The following is a 17,434-nucleotide window of genomic DNA, read 5'->3' as shown; positions in this document are numbered from 1 at the left end:
CTTGCTAGGATGAGAGCCACTGGCCTCCAGAAGTGATAGCAAATGTGTTCACTTTTGCAACGTTTGGGGCACTTTTCTAGGCCTCTGACATGGCATGATTGAGCCACGTCACCCCCACAAGTAAGTTGTCAGAAAATAGGAGTTTTCCCACATTTTGGCCGAGGCAGCCGAGGCCCAGGGGCTTCCTTGCGGGAGGTGCAGCCTCTGCGCAGTCCTGTCTTCTGGGCCTGGGTCCTCCAGGTTCCTGGTGGGCGGTCTTCTCTGTCTCCCTCCAATCCTCTTTCTCTCCATGTCTCTGCCTTTTGTGTCTCTCCCTTTCCCTGCCCGCAATTTCTGCTTCCCTTCTCCTGGGTCAAAGCTTCCCTGGCTTCCCCCGTTAGCCAGGACCCTGCCAAAGCCATAGAGGGAAATGGTTTCCCACAGGCCCAGGGCAGGATGGGAAGGAGGCCGAGGTCACCTTGCCAGCCTCCCTCACTTCTGTGGGCACCTGGAGTGGGGGTGGGGGGCACGTGTCCCCCTGACACTCACGGGTACTGGGACCAGCTTTGCAACCTTGAGGAGGGACTGTCCAGGCAGGCGGACCCTGACGTGACAGATCCTGTGGCCCAGGATCCTCCCGTGGGCCCAGAAGTCTGCTGGCGTCATCTGTGGCCGGTTACCATTTTCAGGCTCCTGTGGAGTGACCAAAGGTTTGGTTTCAGCAAAGGCTCATGCGAAGATGTGAATATTACAGCACAGGAGCGTTTACTTTTCAATGGGAATGAGGGGGAATGAGTCCAGGGCTCCTGTGTGTCCCCACTCCCCGGGGCTCACCAGCCACCTCTCCCGCACCCACTCGGGGCAAGGGCTCCCCATTGGGCCCTCCGGCTATGGCTTTCTTCCTTTGTCACCTCGGGCCGGCCCGGAGCCCCAGATCTCTCGGCGTTGGTTCCCACATCTGGAGCAGGAGGAGACAGATTCCTGCTGCCTCCCTGGGGAGCTGGGAGGAGCGAGTGAGTCAGTGGCGTGTGTGACGCTCAGCACAGCGCTGCCATCCTTATGTCATTATGGCCCCTTTGGCTGTGGTCACTGTTAACGGTTATTAGAGGCAGGACATGTGTTTGGATTTAGTAACAAAGATTCACCTGGTGAGCTATCCATAATTCTTTGCTGTTATCATTAGGTCACATTTTCTTTTGCAAAATGTTTAAAACCTTCATATAATGGAAGTGTTCACTCATGCTTGGAAGAATGGCCTCGTGCCTTCCCCACGTCCCTGTCCCTATTCCCGTCACTGTCCCCGGTGTCCCACAATTACCAGTGAAGGCCAGGCTTTTTCATCTATAACCCAGGCCCCACCTCCCTGATTTTTTCAAAGCAATTCCCATATATCATATGCTTTAACCATACATTTTTCAGATTTTTCTCCTGTAAGAGATTAAAGAGCCTTAAAAAACAAACCCCACAATACTGTTGTCACAGAAAAAAAAGAGCTGGTGATTCCTTAAGATCTTCACATTTCCCCAATTGTCTTATCATCCTTTTTCAATTTGTTTGATTTGGAATCTAGACAAGGTCTGTGCTTTGCTTGTGGTTGACAGGTCCCTTGAGCCTTCTGTAGTTTGTAGGATTTCTCGCATCGGCGCTTTTGTGTGCTTGCTATTTGCGTTGTGTATCTGCCAAAGACCTTAGTCCTTTGTCCCCGAGAATTTTTCCAGTCTGGATCCAGCCGAATCCTGGTGTCATTTGACATGTTCCTCTGTCCCCTTTGTTTCATGTCAATTGGGACTTAGGTCTGGGGGCTTGATTATATTCAGGTTCTGTTTCTTTCACAGCTGGTGCTATACATATAAACATCAGATCAACATTAGTGTCTGGGTCACTTTTCTTTTTTCTGGGTCACTTTTAAAATAAATTTAGGGGGCTCCTGGCTGGCTCAGTCGCTGGAGCATGCTGACTCTGGATCTTGGGGTTGTGAGTTCAAGCCCCATGTCGGGTGTGGAGATTACTAAAAAAAGATAAATAAAATGTACATCAAGATAAAATAAATTCCATTAAATTAAAAAAAGTGAGTAGATGAAATAAAAAATTTCTCTTTTCTTAGGAGCCGTGCATTAGCTTCCGGCTCCCACCAACTGCCTGTCGTCAGAATGTTTGGCTTTGGGCTTCTGCTTTGCTTGGATCCTAGGCCCCCAGCCGAGGGTCATCCCTGGCCTCCATCCCCACCCTTGACTCTGTCACCCTCGGCTGGCCCCGTGGTTATCTTTAGGCACAGAGCCGCCCTCCTGCCCTGGCTCGGCCCTTGGCCAGTGGGCCCACCCCGGGGAGCTTTCCCGTCCTCCACCCGCTCCTCCTCTGGAACACGATGGGGATACACCTCCCTCGGGGGCTGTGGTCAGGACTCAGGCAGACGGAGACCGTTCAGAAAAGGGCGTGACGCCTGGCACATGCTCTGCGGGCCGCTGTCCCTCTGCATTTAGCGTGGGCCTCTTGGCCCTCAGCTCCACCACTTTTCCCTCCCGCCCTCCCGGCCACGCTGGCCTCCTTGCACACTGTGGCATGTGTCAGGCTGGCTTCAGTCCTTGGGCGTCTGTGGTGGCCATTCCCTCTGCTCTGAATGCTCTTCCCTGGGTTGCCATGTGGCCACCTCACTGCCCTGTGTTCTAGCTCCGATGCCACACACACACACACACACCTCCCGGCAGACCTTCCCGAATGCGCTCCTTGCCCTCTCCCTCTCATTGTCTTCTCTGCCCCCCTGGAATGTCAGCTCTGGGAAGGAGGGGACATTTATTTACTGCTGTGTCCCCAGTACCTAAAACTGTGCTGGGCACACACTGCGTGCATGATGCAGGTATTGGGCGCATGAACGAATGAGAGACTGAACATGGTTAAGTGCGTGGACTTGGGACTGGGTCAGATCTACCTTGGACTCCTGGCTCTGACGCACACTGTGTGACCTGGGGCCAGCACCTCCCTTCTCTGAGCCTTACTTTCCTCCTCTGAGACGTGGGCGTGTTGACAGCACCCCGCTCACTGCCTTGTTTTGCACTAGCAGGGTGCCCGAACGTGCCACTTCGTGCTGGCCTTGCCGCCGTCTCGTGTGTCCAGCAGCCGGCACAGATGAGCCAGCCAGGAGCTGCCCCTGCCATGGGGACACTTTAAACCTTCAATCTTAAGTACTCCTTTCACTCTGTAGGACTGGCTGCTGGTGCCCCAGGGCAGGTCAGGGCAGGGACACTGCAGATGGGTGTGTTCCCAAGGCCAGAAAGGCTCACTGAAGAGTGGGATCCTCGCAGGACACGAGGGTGCCCGGGATGTGGAGAGACCCGGTGTTGTGGCCGCCTCTGGGGGCTCCAGGACTGGCTGCTCGCAGGCCTCTGTTTCCCTTGCAGGAAACAGGCCAAGAGCTGCACGGGGCCAAGGAGGACCTCTGTTCTGATTACGGTAGCAGTTTACAACTTTGGGGTGTGCATGTGCGCATGTTTGTGTCTGTGTAGAAATAGGGCTTGAGAGAGCTTGAGAGAGAGAGAGGAAAGGTCCGTGTGCGTAGAGATGAAGCCCCCAGCTGCCAGAGCTGCTGCCCCTGCTGTTCACCGCATGGGAGTGTGGAATAGGACCAAGTGGAGCAGTGCGTAACTCCGTACAGTGTAATGAATAATTGTAATCAAAAGCATATGCCCTCCAGTCACCTCCCAGATCAAGAAGACTGGCATCACCAGCACCCCAAAAGCCCCCTGCTCTACGTGCTCTTCCAGCTTTGTCAAAGAAATTCAACCTCCCTTGTCTTCCTTTTCATTGTTGCCTCTATTTTTGTGAATCGATGGAGATACCCGCTGCCCCCAAGGGGACAGAGTCACCTAGTCACCTGATGCACCCCCCCCCGAAGGCACTCTGCCCAGCAGAGAGAGAAGACACTCTCGGTGCCCATCTGCAGGTGTGCACGCCTCCCTGTGGTCCCTTCCATGTCTCCCACGTTGCTCTGCAGCTTTTGAAACTGGGTACAATGGTACCAGACCGCCAGCGCTTGGCTGCTCCTTGCTCTCCACATTTTGCTCCTGGGGTTTCTCCAGGTGGATAAACTCAGTCCTGTGCCCATAGGAAGGTTCCCCGGCGGGGGTCAGAGATACCCCCAGCCAGTAGCCAGATGGAAGCATCAGGAGGGCACTCTGGGAGCTTGAGACCACTGCCTCCAGTGACAGTGGGCATCTTCTGTCCATGGAGGGTACTACTGGCTTCCCCGGGCACCAACTGGGGTTCAGTTATGGGCCCTTGACATGTACGGGGTCTTCCCTGAGCACTTAAGGGATAAGGGGGCCTCTGGGATCATCCTGGGTCTGCTTGTCCCTGCACATGGGAATGGATTGGGGGCCAGGGGCCAGATGATGTCTTCTCTGGTTGCCCCCTGTACCCCTTTGCTTCCCCTGTTAGCCAGGCTCATCCAGCCTTTTCCAGAGAGTCCTCTGGGGTGAATGGTACTAGCGAAGGCTGTGGATGCGGAGGCCTGGGTCTGCTCCCCAGGCTCTGTCACCTACTAGCTGGGGGACCTTGGGCCTCTGTCAGCCTCCGTTTCCTTGTGTGTAAAATGGGATTGTATTGGTTATTTCATCCACGTAAAGCGCTCAAAAAGAGAGTGGCCCGGAGAAACCAAGTAATGAGCTCTAGCTGTCGGTATTACTGTCACTGTTGCCATTCACTCATTCATTTTGTAGGTGCTCACTGTGTTCCTCTTCTCTGTGCTGGCTGAGGCCCAGGAAGGACTGGTGACTGGTCAGCCCATGGTGTTCCCTCATGGAACTTGTGGTCTAGTGATGGAGATAGACACAGTACCAATCGGTGACAGTCCAGAGCGACCTTGAGGGGGAGCACAGACCAGTGTCACGGCTGTGGTGGAGGAAGCCCAGAAGACTGGGCCTAGGAAATCAGGAAAGCTTTCCTGGAAAAGGAGACAACAGTAAAATGAAAAAAAAAAAAAGAAAAGAAAAGAAAAGAAAAGGAGACAGCTGAGCTCAGGGCTGAAAGAGAGCAAGAATTAGTGTGCGGAAGGGTGTTCAGGGAAAACAAATAGCATGTTCAGAGGCTCAAAGGTGGGAAAGGGTCTGGCATTTTTCATCATTTATTAATATTTTAAATTAAACTTTGTATTTCAAGAAAATTGTAGCTTCACTGGCAGTTGTAAGAAATAACAGAGAAAGCCCCTGCTCCCCCAGCGGTAACATCTTGCAGAACTCTGGTTGGTAGGAGACCACAACTAGGATAGCGGCATTGATACAGTCAAGATACAGAACATTCCATCACAAGGATCCTTCCTGATGCCTTTTTATAGCCATATCCCCTCCCTGGCACGTCCCCAACTCCCAGCAACCACTCGTCTATCCATTCCCTGTTTTTATAACCCTGCATTTCAAGAATGTAATGTATTATGGAACAGTTTTCACAACCATAATGTAAAGAACTGTAACAACAAGGAGAATTTAAAATCTAAAAGCAGGGGATCCCTGGGTGGCTCAGTGGTTTGGTGCCTGCCTTTGGCCCAGGGCGTGATCATGGAGACCCAGGATCGAGTCCCACGTTGGGCACCCTACATGGAGCCTGCTTCTCCCTCTGCCTGTGTCTCTGCCTCTCTCTCCCTCTCTCTGTGTATCTCATGAATAAATAAATAAAATCTTTTTAAAAATAAAATATAAAAGCAAAAAAGTTGAACACTTCAGAAAGAATGTTATGTAAATGGAATCATACCGTAGGTAATGTTGTGGTTGGCTCTTTTTCACTCAGCTTCCTTCTCTGGAGAGTCATCCAGGTCGTTCCCCATATCAATAGCTCATTCCTTTTTCTTGCTGAGTAGTATTCCATGGTTTGGACGTACCACAGTTTAACCATTCACCAGTTGAGGGACACCTGGGCTGTTTCCATGTGGGGGGCTATGACAAATAAAGTTACCATAAACAGTTAGGTACAGGTTTTTGTGTGAACATAACTTATTTCTCTGAGATGAATACCCAGAAGTGCAATTGCTGGGCAGTATAGGCAGCTGCATGTGTAAAGAAATTGCCAAACCGTTACAGCTGTACCATTTTACATTCCCCCAAGCAGCGTGCGAATGAACCAGTTTCTCTGCATCTTCACCAGCATTTAGTGTTGCTATTTTTTTTTTTTTTTTAATTTTAAGCTGTTCGACTAGGCAGGTAATGATAACTCATTGTGGCTTTAATTTGCCTGTCTCTCATGGCCGAAGGGGCCCATCTGCCATCTGTGCATCATCCCTGGTGAAATGTCTCCTCATGCCTTCTGCTCATTTCCTACCTGTTTTTTTTGGGGGGAGGGGTATTGTTGAATTTTGAAGATTCCTTCTCTCTCCTCGATACTAGTCCTTTGTCAGATAGGTTTGCAAATACTGTCTCCTAATCCATAGCTGTTTTGTTTTTCTTCCTCCTCTCATGGACTTTTGCAGAGCAAAAGTTTTTAATTTTGATGAGATCTACTTTATTAATTTTTCCTTTTATGGCTCTTTTGGTATCAAGTCTAACAACTCTGTGCGAGGCCTTAGATCCTAAGGGTTGGTTTGGCTAATTGGCATCTGAAGGTTTTTTAGTTTTACATATGAGTCTGTGATCCAATATTAAGTTCACGTTGGTGCAAAGCATGCGGTTTAAGATCAAAGTGCAGTTTTGGGACATGTGGCTATCCAGCAGTTCCAGCACCTGTTTGTGGAAAATGCTCTTTTTTCCATCCAGTTGCTTATACTTTTTCGCCAGAAAATAAGGTACCACCATGAGATACCACTTTGCACCTATGAAGATGGCTATTTCCAAAACAAGGGAAAATCACAGGTATCGATGGAGTCCTCATGCATCAGGGGTGGAAACGTAGCATGGTGCAGCCGCTGTGGAAAGCAGTGTGGTGGTGTTCAAATGGTTATATATAGAACTGCCGAATTACCTAGCAGTCCTCCTCCTAGGTAAATAGCCAAAAGAATTGAAAGCAGAGACTTGGGGAGATACTTGTACCTCCGCGGTGGTGATGGCATCATTCACACTAGCTAAAAGGTGGAAGGAGCCCAAGTGTCTATCAACAGGTGAGTGGATATACAAGATGTGTTAGATACAGACAGCAGGGCATTATTCAGCTATAAAAATGAATGAGCTTTTGAAAAATGCTACAAGTGGATGGACCTTGAAAACGTTACACTTAGTCAAATAAGCCAGACAGAGGAGAAACATTGTAAGCTCCCACTTATGTGAGATACCTGGAATAGGTATATAAATTCAGAGACAGGAGAATAGGGGTTACCGGGGGCTGGGAGGCAGGAGGGAATGGGGAGCCGTCATTCAGTAGCTGCAGGGTTTTTGTTGGGGATGATGAAGAAGTCCTGGGTGTAGACAGCGATGTTCACGACACTGCAAAACTATATTTAGAGCCACTGAATTATGTGCTTTACAAACGGTCGAAATGATAAATATTGTGTATATTTCACCGCAAAGAAGAAAAATCGGTTTTAAAACCCAGTGTGTATATTTGTGGGGGTCTGTCCGTGGGCTCTCTCTTCTGCTCACTGACCCGCGTGTTTATCCACACTGTCTGATTGCTGTAGCTGTGTAGGTGGGACTTCACATGGCAGGGGGGAGTGACGCCTCCACTTTCTTCTGTTCCCGAACAGAGCTATTCTAGGGTCTGGGGCCTGTCATTTTGGGAGATCCTCTCAGGCTCCCCCTTGTGGAAGGTGGCACTGTGGTTTACCCAGTTTCAGGGTCACCCCGGCACCTGCCTTGTCCTCAGCCCCCATATCTGACTCACCAACAAGTGTTACTTTTTCTTGGCAGACATAGCTGTGGTCTGTCCCCCTCTCTCAGTGGCCCGCCCTCCTGGCTGCCTTCATCAGCTGCCGGGAGTAGTGCTGCATCTTGTCACTTGTCCCCACACCCACTCAAGCCACCTCGATCTCGTCCTCCGCAGACAGGGCAGCCAGCGTTCTAGCTCCCAAGTGCAGGCCTGTCCCTAACACCTCGGCTCCCCTGGCTCGCCCCGGCCTGGCTCCTGCCCCTCCCTGGCCCGGCTCCACCACACTCTCATCCCTGCAGCCAGCCCTTCTCTGCCGGAATTTCACATTTCATTTGTGCGATCGTGACTAGAGGCCCCACGAGGCAGGGACCGTGCTACACCCCAGCCTCAGCTCTGGTGGCACATGGTGGACGTGCATTGGATTTCTGTTGACAGGATCTCTGAAGGAGGAGGAGGAGGTTGCGTGCCCTTGGCACCCATGACCGGTGGCAGGGAAGGTGAGGAAATGAGCCCAGAGAGGCTGGAAGAGCCTGGGGGTCCCTGGGGAGGAGGTAGCTTTAGCTCTGTGGGCCCTGATAGGGTTGCAGTAGGAGAGGGGCGTAAATTGGATTTTACAAAGGTCTCCCTGGCCCCCGTGGGAAAATAAGCAAAGGCTTTCTGGCCACACTTAGCAGGCAAGGAATTCTGATGGCTTTTATAACGATGAAAGGATGTGCATCCTAAGAAAATGCAAATGAAAAGAAGGCTCAGAGGAGCCAGGCTCCACCTGTCTGACTGGCCAGGAGCTTGACAACAGCCTGGGCCCTGAGGCTGTGGGGACTGGGGGGACGGGGAGATGGGGCCGGGGGAGCGGGCAGCTTGGCAGTCATGATCCTGGCCCCGCAAGCCCATTTCTGGGCATGTGGCCCACAGCCGTGCTGGCACACCTGTGAAGTGACATCTGCACACGGGTATCAGTGGCGCACCATTTGTAAGAGCAAGAGGCTGGCAAGCACCTATCTGGCCCCGTGGGGACTGGCTCCAGGCATAGCCACCCTTCCACGCCTCTGCTGAAGCAGCACGGCAGCGCTTTGCAGAGATCTAGGCTTGGAAAATCACTAAGACGCAGATATTTTTTTCTTTGCCTTTAACATCACAATTTTACATTGTTAGCACACACCCCGAAAAGTGCATAAGGCGTGAATGTGTAGCATAACCAGTTACTAGAAAGAGAAAACCCACATAGTCGCCCCCCAGATGAAGAAGCAGGTGGTGCCGGCCCCCCCAGGAGCCCCCCTCAGGCCCTCACTGCCTTGTGCCTTCTCTTTGGCTTCTGCCCCCCTGGGCGCAGCCCTAAACAGCACGTTTCATCTTGTCTAGCTTTGAGCTTTTCCTAAACAAAGTCATAAGATAGTGCTTCGTCATTTTTGGCGGTCACTCACATGTAGCTGTGGGTCATTTATTCTCACTGTCGAGTACTGTTCCGTGGAGCCAGGAGATCCCAGGTCATCATCTGTCTCCCGCGGACCAGCACTTGGGGTGGTTGCAGTCTCCCTAGCTGGCCCAGCCTGTGCTGCGCACACTTCCCCACGCGTGTCCCTGAGGCCAGCAGGCTGGGTTTTGCTACTCTGCTCGGGTACATACCCAGGAGAGCACTTTCTAGGAAGAGCATTTGCTAGGTCCCCAGAGTGTGTCTTCCCCTGGACCGTTTGCTGCCAGGCTTCTCTGGCGCCAAGAGTGCAGGGGAGCCAAGGAATGTTTTGGGGGAAAGCAGGGTCAGAATAGTGTGCGTGCTGTGCTGCCATTTATGTTTTTTTTACAAAAGGTGTGCAAGCATGTGTGTGCATAGGCGCCCACGCACATGCCTGTGTCAGCTCTCTCAGAAAGGAAAAAAAGGAAACTAGCAGAGGTTGCCTCCAGGGCTGAGCTGGGGCCGCCAGGAGGGCGCTGGCCTGTCACTGTTTACCCTGTGGTGCCATTGGCTTTGGAACCATGTGTTCAGATCATCAAGAGACAGACAGACAGAAAAGGAAGGGGAGAATTGAAGCCCAGTGTGGCCGAGTGTCAATAGTTGAGAATCCGAGTGATAAGCTTTACATGGGTTTATTGGTTTAGTTTCCATTTGGGGGTAGTTTACAAAGTTTTATAACAGTCTGTTCCCGGTGTGAGATGATCCTGGAGGATCCTCTCTCTGCTCCTGAGGCCTGTCCCCAGGAGCACCCCTTGTTTCCACTGCGACTTCTGGGGGAAGAGTGCTCCCTCCCTCCATTCCCTTTCCTCCCCGCCCCCTCCCCTTGGGACCTGGTTTCCCCGGGCTGACCAAAACTGCCCAATCCTGACTGCCTCCCCAGTGGGAGCCCAAACCTGCCTGTCCGGTTTGGGAAGGTCTGGGGCCCACCCACTTGGCTTCTCTCTGGGTGGCTGCCTGACAGGTGCTCCACCCCAGAGAGGAGGGAGTGGCCTGGGATCCAGGACTTCTGGGGTCTCTCAGGCCCAGCCTAGGCCGGACTGGGAGCCCCTGGCTTGGTGGGCAGGTGGTAGACAGGAGGAGGGGAGATGGGATTTCCAGGACCTTGGAGCTGGTGCGGTCCTCCAGGTCCCAGTGATAAAGTCCTCAGGGAGCTGGCTGCAGTGGGAGTAGTCTCGGTAGAGGTGCCAGAGCCGGGGAGTGGGAAGGACACAGGCGTCTCTATCCACCTGCCTGCCTGGGCCACTAGCTCACTGTTCTCACGGGCTCACTGTCGACTGGGCACCTGTCCTAGGTCACCTGCAAGAACCTAGTCCCTGCCACTCACAGGACACCCCCGCCCCCAGCCCGTTGGGGAGCAGTCCTACTCAAATATCAGCCCCTCGGAGCTGGGAGTTTTGTCAAGTTGGTTAACTGCTGAATTGTCAGGACCTCCAACGGGCCTGCCTGGCAGGTGCTGGGAGCTCAGGAAATGTGTGAACGAATGGAGGAGACAGACATGTCAGAGATGGGGTGGCCTGGAGGGGTCAGCCCTGGGATGGAGTCTACAGGAGGTAACCAGACCCAGCCTGGTGTCAGAGAAGGCTTCCTGGAGGAGAGGGTGCCTGGGGCAGGGCCCGAAGGGTGAATAGTGTTAACCCAGGCAGCCCCACCCCCCCGGCCCCCCAAGTCCCCTGACATGTCACACTGGGAGCTCTGACCTGGGCTAGTGAGGGCTTTGCTGGGGAAGTAAGATCTGGAGGGGGAGAGAGGTATGAGGCAGAGGTGGGGCGGGTGCACACACCCCTTCTGGTTTCCCCCTGTCTGAGCATCTTTTTCCTCTCTCTGGAATGGAGGTTCTGAGCAAGCTAGCCTCATGCTCTGAGCAGCTAGGTCAAGAGCACAGATGCCTTCCTGGGAAGCCTGGTGCCCGCCCACCCCTCCCCCCTCACTGGGTGCCTTGGGCAAGCCTCTCAACCTCTCTGGGCCTCAGTTTCCTCCATTGTGAAATAAGCCTGAGAGCCAGAATTCTTGCTGGAATCACGGGGTGGGGGGCAGATATAGCAAACCTGGAATGTCCAGCCACCCCTCCACATCAGAGAGCCCCCCCCCATCCCTGTCCCTCTTTCCAGCCCCCCAGCCCAGGCTGTCATTTCAAACCTGCCAGCCACTCTCAGGTCCTCAGCCCCATGCTGAGGAGCCACCACTTCGCTGGCTCCTGGTGCCAAGCTTGGCACGGGGGTGTGCTAGTGAGGGGTGACCCTGCCGAAGCAGGGGCTGGGGCTTGGGTCCCCCTGCTCCTGGGTCCCTGCCCGGCCCTTCCCTCTGCCGGGGCAGTTGTGGCCCTGTGGCCCAGCTTTCCAGGCTCGGCCCCTCCTTCCCTCTTTTCCTCCCTCCCAACCTCCGCCCTCCGCCCTCCATGGACTGGAGCCACAGCCGAACACAACTCCTGCCAGGGCAGGGCCTCAGCACCACCCACTGCCAGGGAGGCCGGGGTGCAGAGCCAGCCAGCTCTCCTCGGTGGCGCCTGCATCGAGGGCCCCGGGGAGCCCCTCGATCCCCATCCTCTGCTCTGCCGGCTGGAAGCCTGTCAGTCTGCTGCCCTATCCCACGGAGGGTGGCCCAGGACAAGGGAGGAGGATGGTGCAGGTGAGCCGAGCCTGGCCTCAGGCAGGTGGGGAGAAAGGGGGAGGACTGCACGGGGCGTGGGAGGGCAGCCCTCCCGCCTGGACAGCAAGCCGCCCGAGCCAGTGGAAGCACGTGCTCGAGGGACCACACCTTTCTTGGGGCCAGAAGTGAGGTCGCCGTGTTTCCATGTGCTTAGGGGCAGGTGTCTCCCTGCTGGGGCTAGCCACGTGTCTCCGCACAGGTCCCTGAGCGCCTCCGCCTCCATGGGAGCTCATTCCTGGGATCTGGTTTGCCAGGGGGTGGTTCTGAGGGCTGTGCCTCACCAGCCACCCTGGATGAGCCTGGAGCTGGCTGTGGTGTGCCTGTGTCTGTGGCGGGGTCTCATTTCCTAACTGTGTGTGGATCTAGGGTTGTGTGGCCCTTGTGGTCTAACTCTGTGTCTTGGGGAGTGTACCTGGGTGTGTGGGGCGTCCCCTCTAGGTAAGTCTGGCAGCTAGGGAGCATCTGGGATTGTGCCTGTGTTTCAAGGTGATGGGTGGTCTGTACTATGTATATTGTCAGTGTGTGTTGTGGGTCTCTTTCGGGAGTCCCTGCACCTCTAGGGGCGGGGGAGGCGTCCACACGGCTTCTTCGGGGACCCAGCTGTGGACTGTGCGATTGTTCTGGCCTTTCCATCCTGAGTTCCTCCGAGCCAGGCCCCTCCTGATGACTGCTTCCCCCACATTCTCCCACGGATGCCACAAAGCTCAGGCATACTCCGCTGGGGCCTGTATCCCAAAGGCAGGAACTAAGGCTCAGGGTGGGATGTCCTTTCCTTGCCAAGGCTCCTGTGTGGCTGCTGTTACCGGGTGCCGTGGGGCAGCTTCATATGTTTCAGTATCTAGGGCTCATGTGTGCATGTGCATGTGCTGCGTGTGTGTGTGTGTGTGTGTGTGTGTGTGTGTAACAGAGAGTTGCATGGCGGGGCAGGGCTGGAGGTAGGGGTGGGGTGTCCTGGGAGGGCTCTGGAGCCTCTTTCCTGCCTGTTCCCCCCTCCCTCCTTCCTGTCCTGCCTCGGGGAAGAATGAATGAAGTCTAATCTGATTTTCCTGGTCCCTGGGGGCTCGCCCACACTCTCAGGTTTGTTGTGGCATCCATCCCCACCCTGGATACCTCTAGGGGCACGAAGGAAGCCAACAGTATCCTTTTGTCTGGGCCTTGTGGGGCCTGGCCTGGTGGGAGGGGGCACCTGAGTGTGGGCCTACCCCAGGAGCCGCCTGGCCTCCCTGGGGGCTCGAAGCCCTTGGCTGGGCCCAGGAAATACCTTCTCTTCATTCAGCCCCACTCTCTGAACTGTGCCCCTTCCGGGTTGGGCAGGGCTGGAGACATAGGGTGGCTGAGAGGGCCCCCGGCACCGCCCTCTCGGGAGGCTCCCAGTGCAGTGGGAGAAGCAGACCTGTCCTCAGACAGTGCAGCCCGTTCTGCTCCCAGAAGTAAGCAAGGCAGTGAGACAGTAAGGCTGGCACCCCTGCTCTGGCCAGGAGAGGACTATGCCCCGCATCCCTTTCGTTTACTCTTTCCTTCCCCTGTGCATTCAGCAGCAGCAGCATTGGCAGTGGTAATGCCAGTGGGGTAACCTGTAGCGAGGACCCACTTGGTGGCAGGCAGGGTCCTAAATGTTTTTCATCTGCCATCTCATTCGATCGTCTAGACAGTCCTGGGAGATAGGGACTATCGTCACCCTCAGTTGTTAACTCACTTGCTCAGGGCCACACAGCTTAGGAGTGGTGGGGCTGGTAACTTAGCCTGGGGAGCCTGCTCCTAACCACCACCTGCCTGCCGAGTCCTTGCTCTGGCACGGTCTGTGCAAAGGCCCAGTGGTGGGGAGATGGCGCTGCATCTGGCTGGGACATGGAGAGAGCAGGGCTGCTGCTCATGCCCCAGACTGCCAATGCCAGCTGCTTCCCAAGGCCAGGGTGGCCCCTGGATCTGTGTCACCCTATGGGATTCTACCCGTTATGGGGACCAGTGAATTTCTGGTGGCATCTCTCACTGTGTGACTTGCTTCTTGCCTGTAGCCAAAATGGGCTGCCACTTCCTCACATCTCCAGCCGAGGTCGTGTGGCCAGGGTGGGCCTCCCTGTGGTGGGGTGGGCCCAGGGATAGGATCACAGTGGGGCACCTTTTGTGGCATTTGGAACATATGCCAACTTATTAACAAATAGCCAGGTTTGGTCTCTAAAGACTCAGACCAGTTCCTGCTCGGGCACGAAGGATTTGCAGGCTGTGTGGGACAGGCACTGGGGACTCCTGGCCACCCTCTGCCTCCACCACCCTTGCCTGTTCCCCCTCGGGGTCTAGACCCATCACTTGGCAGTGGCATCATTCATTTGTTCCATGAATATTTGCTGAGTGCCTGCTGCTCTAGATGCCAAGGACACAGCAAGGATGAGACGAAGGCCCTTGCTCTCAGGGAGCCCCTGTTGGGGGCCGGGAGGGAGGAGGGGACCAAAGGTCTGCATGTGCATCGTGTCAGATGGTAGTAAATGCCACAGGGAAGTAAAAGCAGGAGTGCAGATGTTGTCAGGGATCAAGAAGGACCTCTCTAGTGAGGTTTTATTTGCACAGAGACTCAAATATCAGGAAAGGGCGAACCATGCAGCTCTGTGCAGAGGGAATAGTAGGTGCAAAGGCCCTGAGGCTGGAACAAGGTTGAGGCATCCAAGACTAAAAAGGAGGCCAGCGTAGTTGCAGTGAAGAAGGGATGAGGTCCCGAGGTTGGCGGAGTCCATCTGGGCAGGGCCTTGGTAGGTCACAGGGGGAAATTTCATCCAAGTGGGAAGGCCTGGGAGAGCTGTTTGTTTATTAACATTGCTCCTGGGTCCTTCCTAACCAAGGCAGCCTTTCTGATCTTGGTTCTGGTTGTAAGCAGTAGAGTTGTCTCTGCCCTTGTTCTTGTCCCACAAGCGTCCAGGGTCCTGCGTCTGGAGCAGAGGCCTTCTCTGTGGGTCAGGGTAGGCACCTTGTGGTTGCTGGGCAGCCCTGAGCAGTGACTTCCCCTGTCTGGGCCGCAGTTTTCTGGTTTGGGAAACAAGAAGGAAGAGAACTACCCCTCCTTGCCCACTCACCCAAGTACCGTGGGGAGGGCTCAGCCTGGCCTGATCTGCATGCCTGGCACAGACCAGGGCCCGAGTCAGCACCAAAGCCTGTGCCTGTCCCCCCATCCGCTCAGGTGTGGAGAAGGAGCGGCCCGCTCTAGGTGCTGGGCTCCTGGCTGCGCCGAGCCCCTGCTTAGTGGGAAACAATGGGCACACTCATCACTGTAACGTGTTAGGGGATACACAGGGCCAGGAGAGGGCAGAGGAACAGGCCAGCGGCTGAGGACGCGGTGATGGGCAAGACCGGACCCAGCCCCCGCCCCCGCGGTGCTCTTGCTGCAGCCAGTGCGAGAGGTGGGGTCAGTCCGCAGCACGTCCTGTCATCTGGACCATTGCATCATGCCCAGAGCCCGCCCACTTCTCCCTCCAGAGCCCCCACGTGGCCCTGCCCACCCCCATCTTCCGCTGGCTTGTCACGTCCTCCACCTCCCTGGGTTCCACATGGCCACAGGGAGCCTGTGGACGCCTGAGTCAGGCCACGTCCCTTCCCTTGCTCAGAGCCCCTGTGTGGCTCCACCTCACCCGGGGAAAGGACAGAGTTGTCCACGTGGCCCGCAGGTCCCAGCACGATCTGCCCCGACCACCTCCTGCCCTGCACCAGCTCCATCTCTGACCACATCAAGCACGTTCCAGCTGGGGACATTTGCCCGGACTCTTCCTCCCTGCATCCACGTGGCTCCCTCCCCCCACGCCCCCCGGGGTCCCAGCCAAGGGTCACCTTCCCAGCCAGGCCCTCCCCTACCACCTCATTGAGAATTCCAACCTCTCCTGCCCCTCACCCTCAGCCCTCTCCATCCTTGCTTTGTGTACGTCCTCAGCATTTACCATCTGACTTACTATAGACTTTTCTGACTTAGCTCATTTATTGACTGTCTCCTTTCCCCTAGAAGCGAGCTCTGTCTGCAAGGGCAGGGATGCTCCGGCGCTTCTGACTGCCGCTGTGAGCCCCAGCCCCTGCCTGGCAGAGATCAGCCCTCAGTAGCCATTGACAGTGGCCGGGAGTGTGAGTGTGATGGGGTCCTTTGGGGGTAGAGTAGCTGTTGGCCAAGGACGGGGCTCGGGCACATGTCAGACCCAAAGCATGTGGTGGCATCTGGGGTCAAGGTCCCTGATGATTCCTTGGAGAGACTAGGCTCAGCAGTGGGAGGGTGGGGGGTGGGATAGAGATTGGACTGGGGAGGCGGAGGGTTATACAGATGGGCACGCAAGAGCTGAGCAAAGGTGTGGAGGTGGGCAGGTGTGGGGGGTTAAGGGAGGATTCTGTGGGGGCTGGGAAGGTAGGCCAGACTCCCCCTCCATTGTCAGAACACAGCCAGGGACAACAGGGTAAACTGAGGTGGGAAGGGGTTTCCCAGAGCTAGTAGGGTGAGTCTTGGCAGGAGGGTGAGTGGGAACCAGTGGTGGCAGCCCTGAGTGCTGGCTGGGGTCAGTGAGCCCTCCTTCATGGTCCCCTTCCTGATTTAGGGTTTCATTTTGGAGACTGTGATCCTGGAACATCCCCTGCTCTTTCCCTGGGCCCCTGGGTTCCCACTAGGTCGGCGGCTCCCCAGACTGCAGGGGAGCAGCTTGATTCAGAGCCTGGGGGGAGGCAAGGAGTTTTACACACGCATGCACACCCCCCCCCCCCCCCCCGGTGGCTTTGTCATACTCACACAAGTGGATCTTGCTTTTCTACCAGAGCTGATTTCCTTGGTGGGTGGGTGGGTGGGTGGGTATCATTTACTTCCCAGGAAAGCTCAGAGGGTAGAACAAGCAAATGCAGGGGTGACTAGAAAACCTGAAGCTTTGACTAGGACACGTTGGAAACTGCCTGTCCCGCGTGTCAAATAAGTTAAAAGAGTTTTTTAAATTGCAGTGAATGTTTCAGAGTTGGACGCAAAATGTGCCTGTGCTCTTGGGATCAGATGCTGGACTTCAGAGGCATCTGTGGCCTGGCCGGTGTCCCCCCTGCTCCCTCTGTCTGAGGGGCTGCTTCACCCTCTCCCAGGATTTTCCTAAGGACCACCTGGGCAGAATCGGTGTCTGAGTAGGGATGTAGCGCAGCAGGTACAGATGAGTCCGTGCATTCACCAGAGGTTCCTTGAGTGCCTCGGGTGGGCTGGGCCGTGTTGCAGACACTGAGGTACAGTGGGGAGCAAGACGGATGCCAGGTGCAAAGGAAAAGGCGTAGAGGGGACAGGACAGGAGCACGGCTATCTGAACACCGAGGCAGGTAGAGGGATTGTGGGAGGGAGCCATGTGCACATCAGTGAGAATGAGCTTCCGGCAGCTGGGGTGGCCTCCAGTGCAAAGGCCCTGAGGTGGGGACATGTCTGGGGTTTGAAGAGCAGCAAGGAGGCCCATGTGGCTGGGGCAAAACGAGCAAGGGGGATCACAGGGACGCATCTCGGGGCCCAGCAGGCTTCGGGAGGTCAGCTCTTTAGTGGATCCAACTGTCTTCTAGGCCCAGCTCCGCTTGGTAACCTGTGCAAGAGATTTCACCTTT

The 17,434-nt window shown here is 55.2% G+C and overlaps 1 protein-coding gene across 5 annotated transcripts in view; it reads left to right on the top strand.

Moving 5' to 3' along the window:
• The window catches only part of PAK4 (p21 (RAC1) activated kinase 4), a 43,151-nt gene that overhangs the window by 12,040 nt on the left and 13,677 nt on the right, over positions 1–17,434 (top strand). Inside the window, exon 1 of one of the 5 annotated variants that reach the window (XM_077852474.1) lies at positions 8,234–8,255. The exons of 3 other annotated variants lie outside the window; for them this stretch is intronic. The gene's annotated coding sequence lies outside the window, so the exon portion shown is untranslated. Of the gene's footprint in view, positions 1–8,233; positions 8,256–11,653; positions 11,834–17,434 lie in introns of those variants that run through there. One more of the 5 variants, XM_077852459.1, reaches the window with a different exon arrangement.

This window comes from Canis aureus, chromosome 1 (assembly GCF_053574225.1).
Source record: "Canis aureus isolate CA01 chromosome 1, VMU_Caureus_v.1.0, whole genome shotgun sequence".
Lineage (NCBI taxonomy): Eukaryota > Metazoa > Chordata > Mammalia > Carnivora > Canidae > Canis > Canis aureus.
The sequence above is the reverse complement of the archived record's forward strand: the minus strand, read 5'-3'. Positions and strand labels throughout refer to the sequence as shown.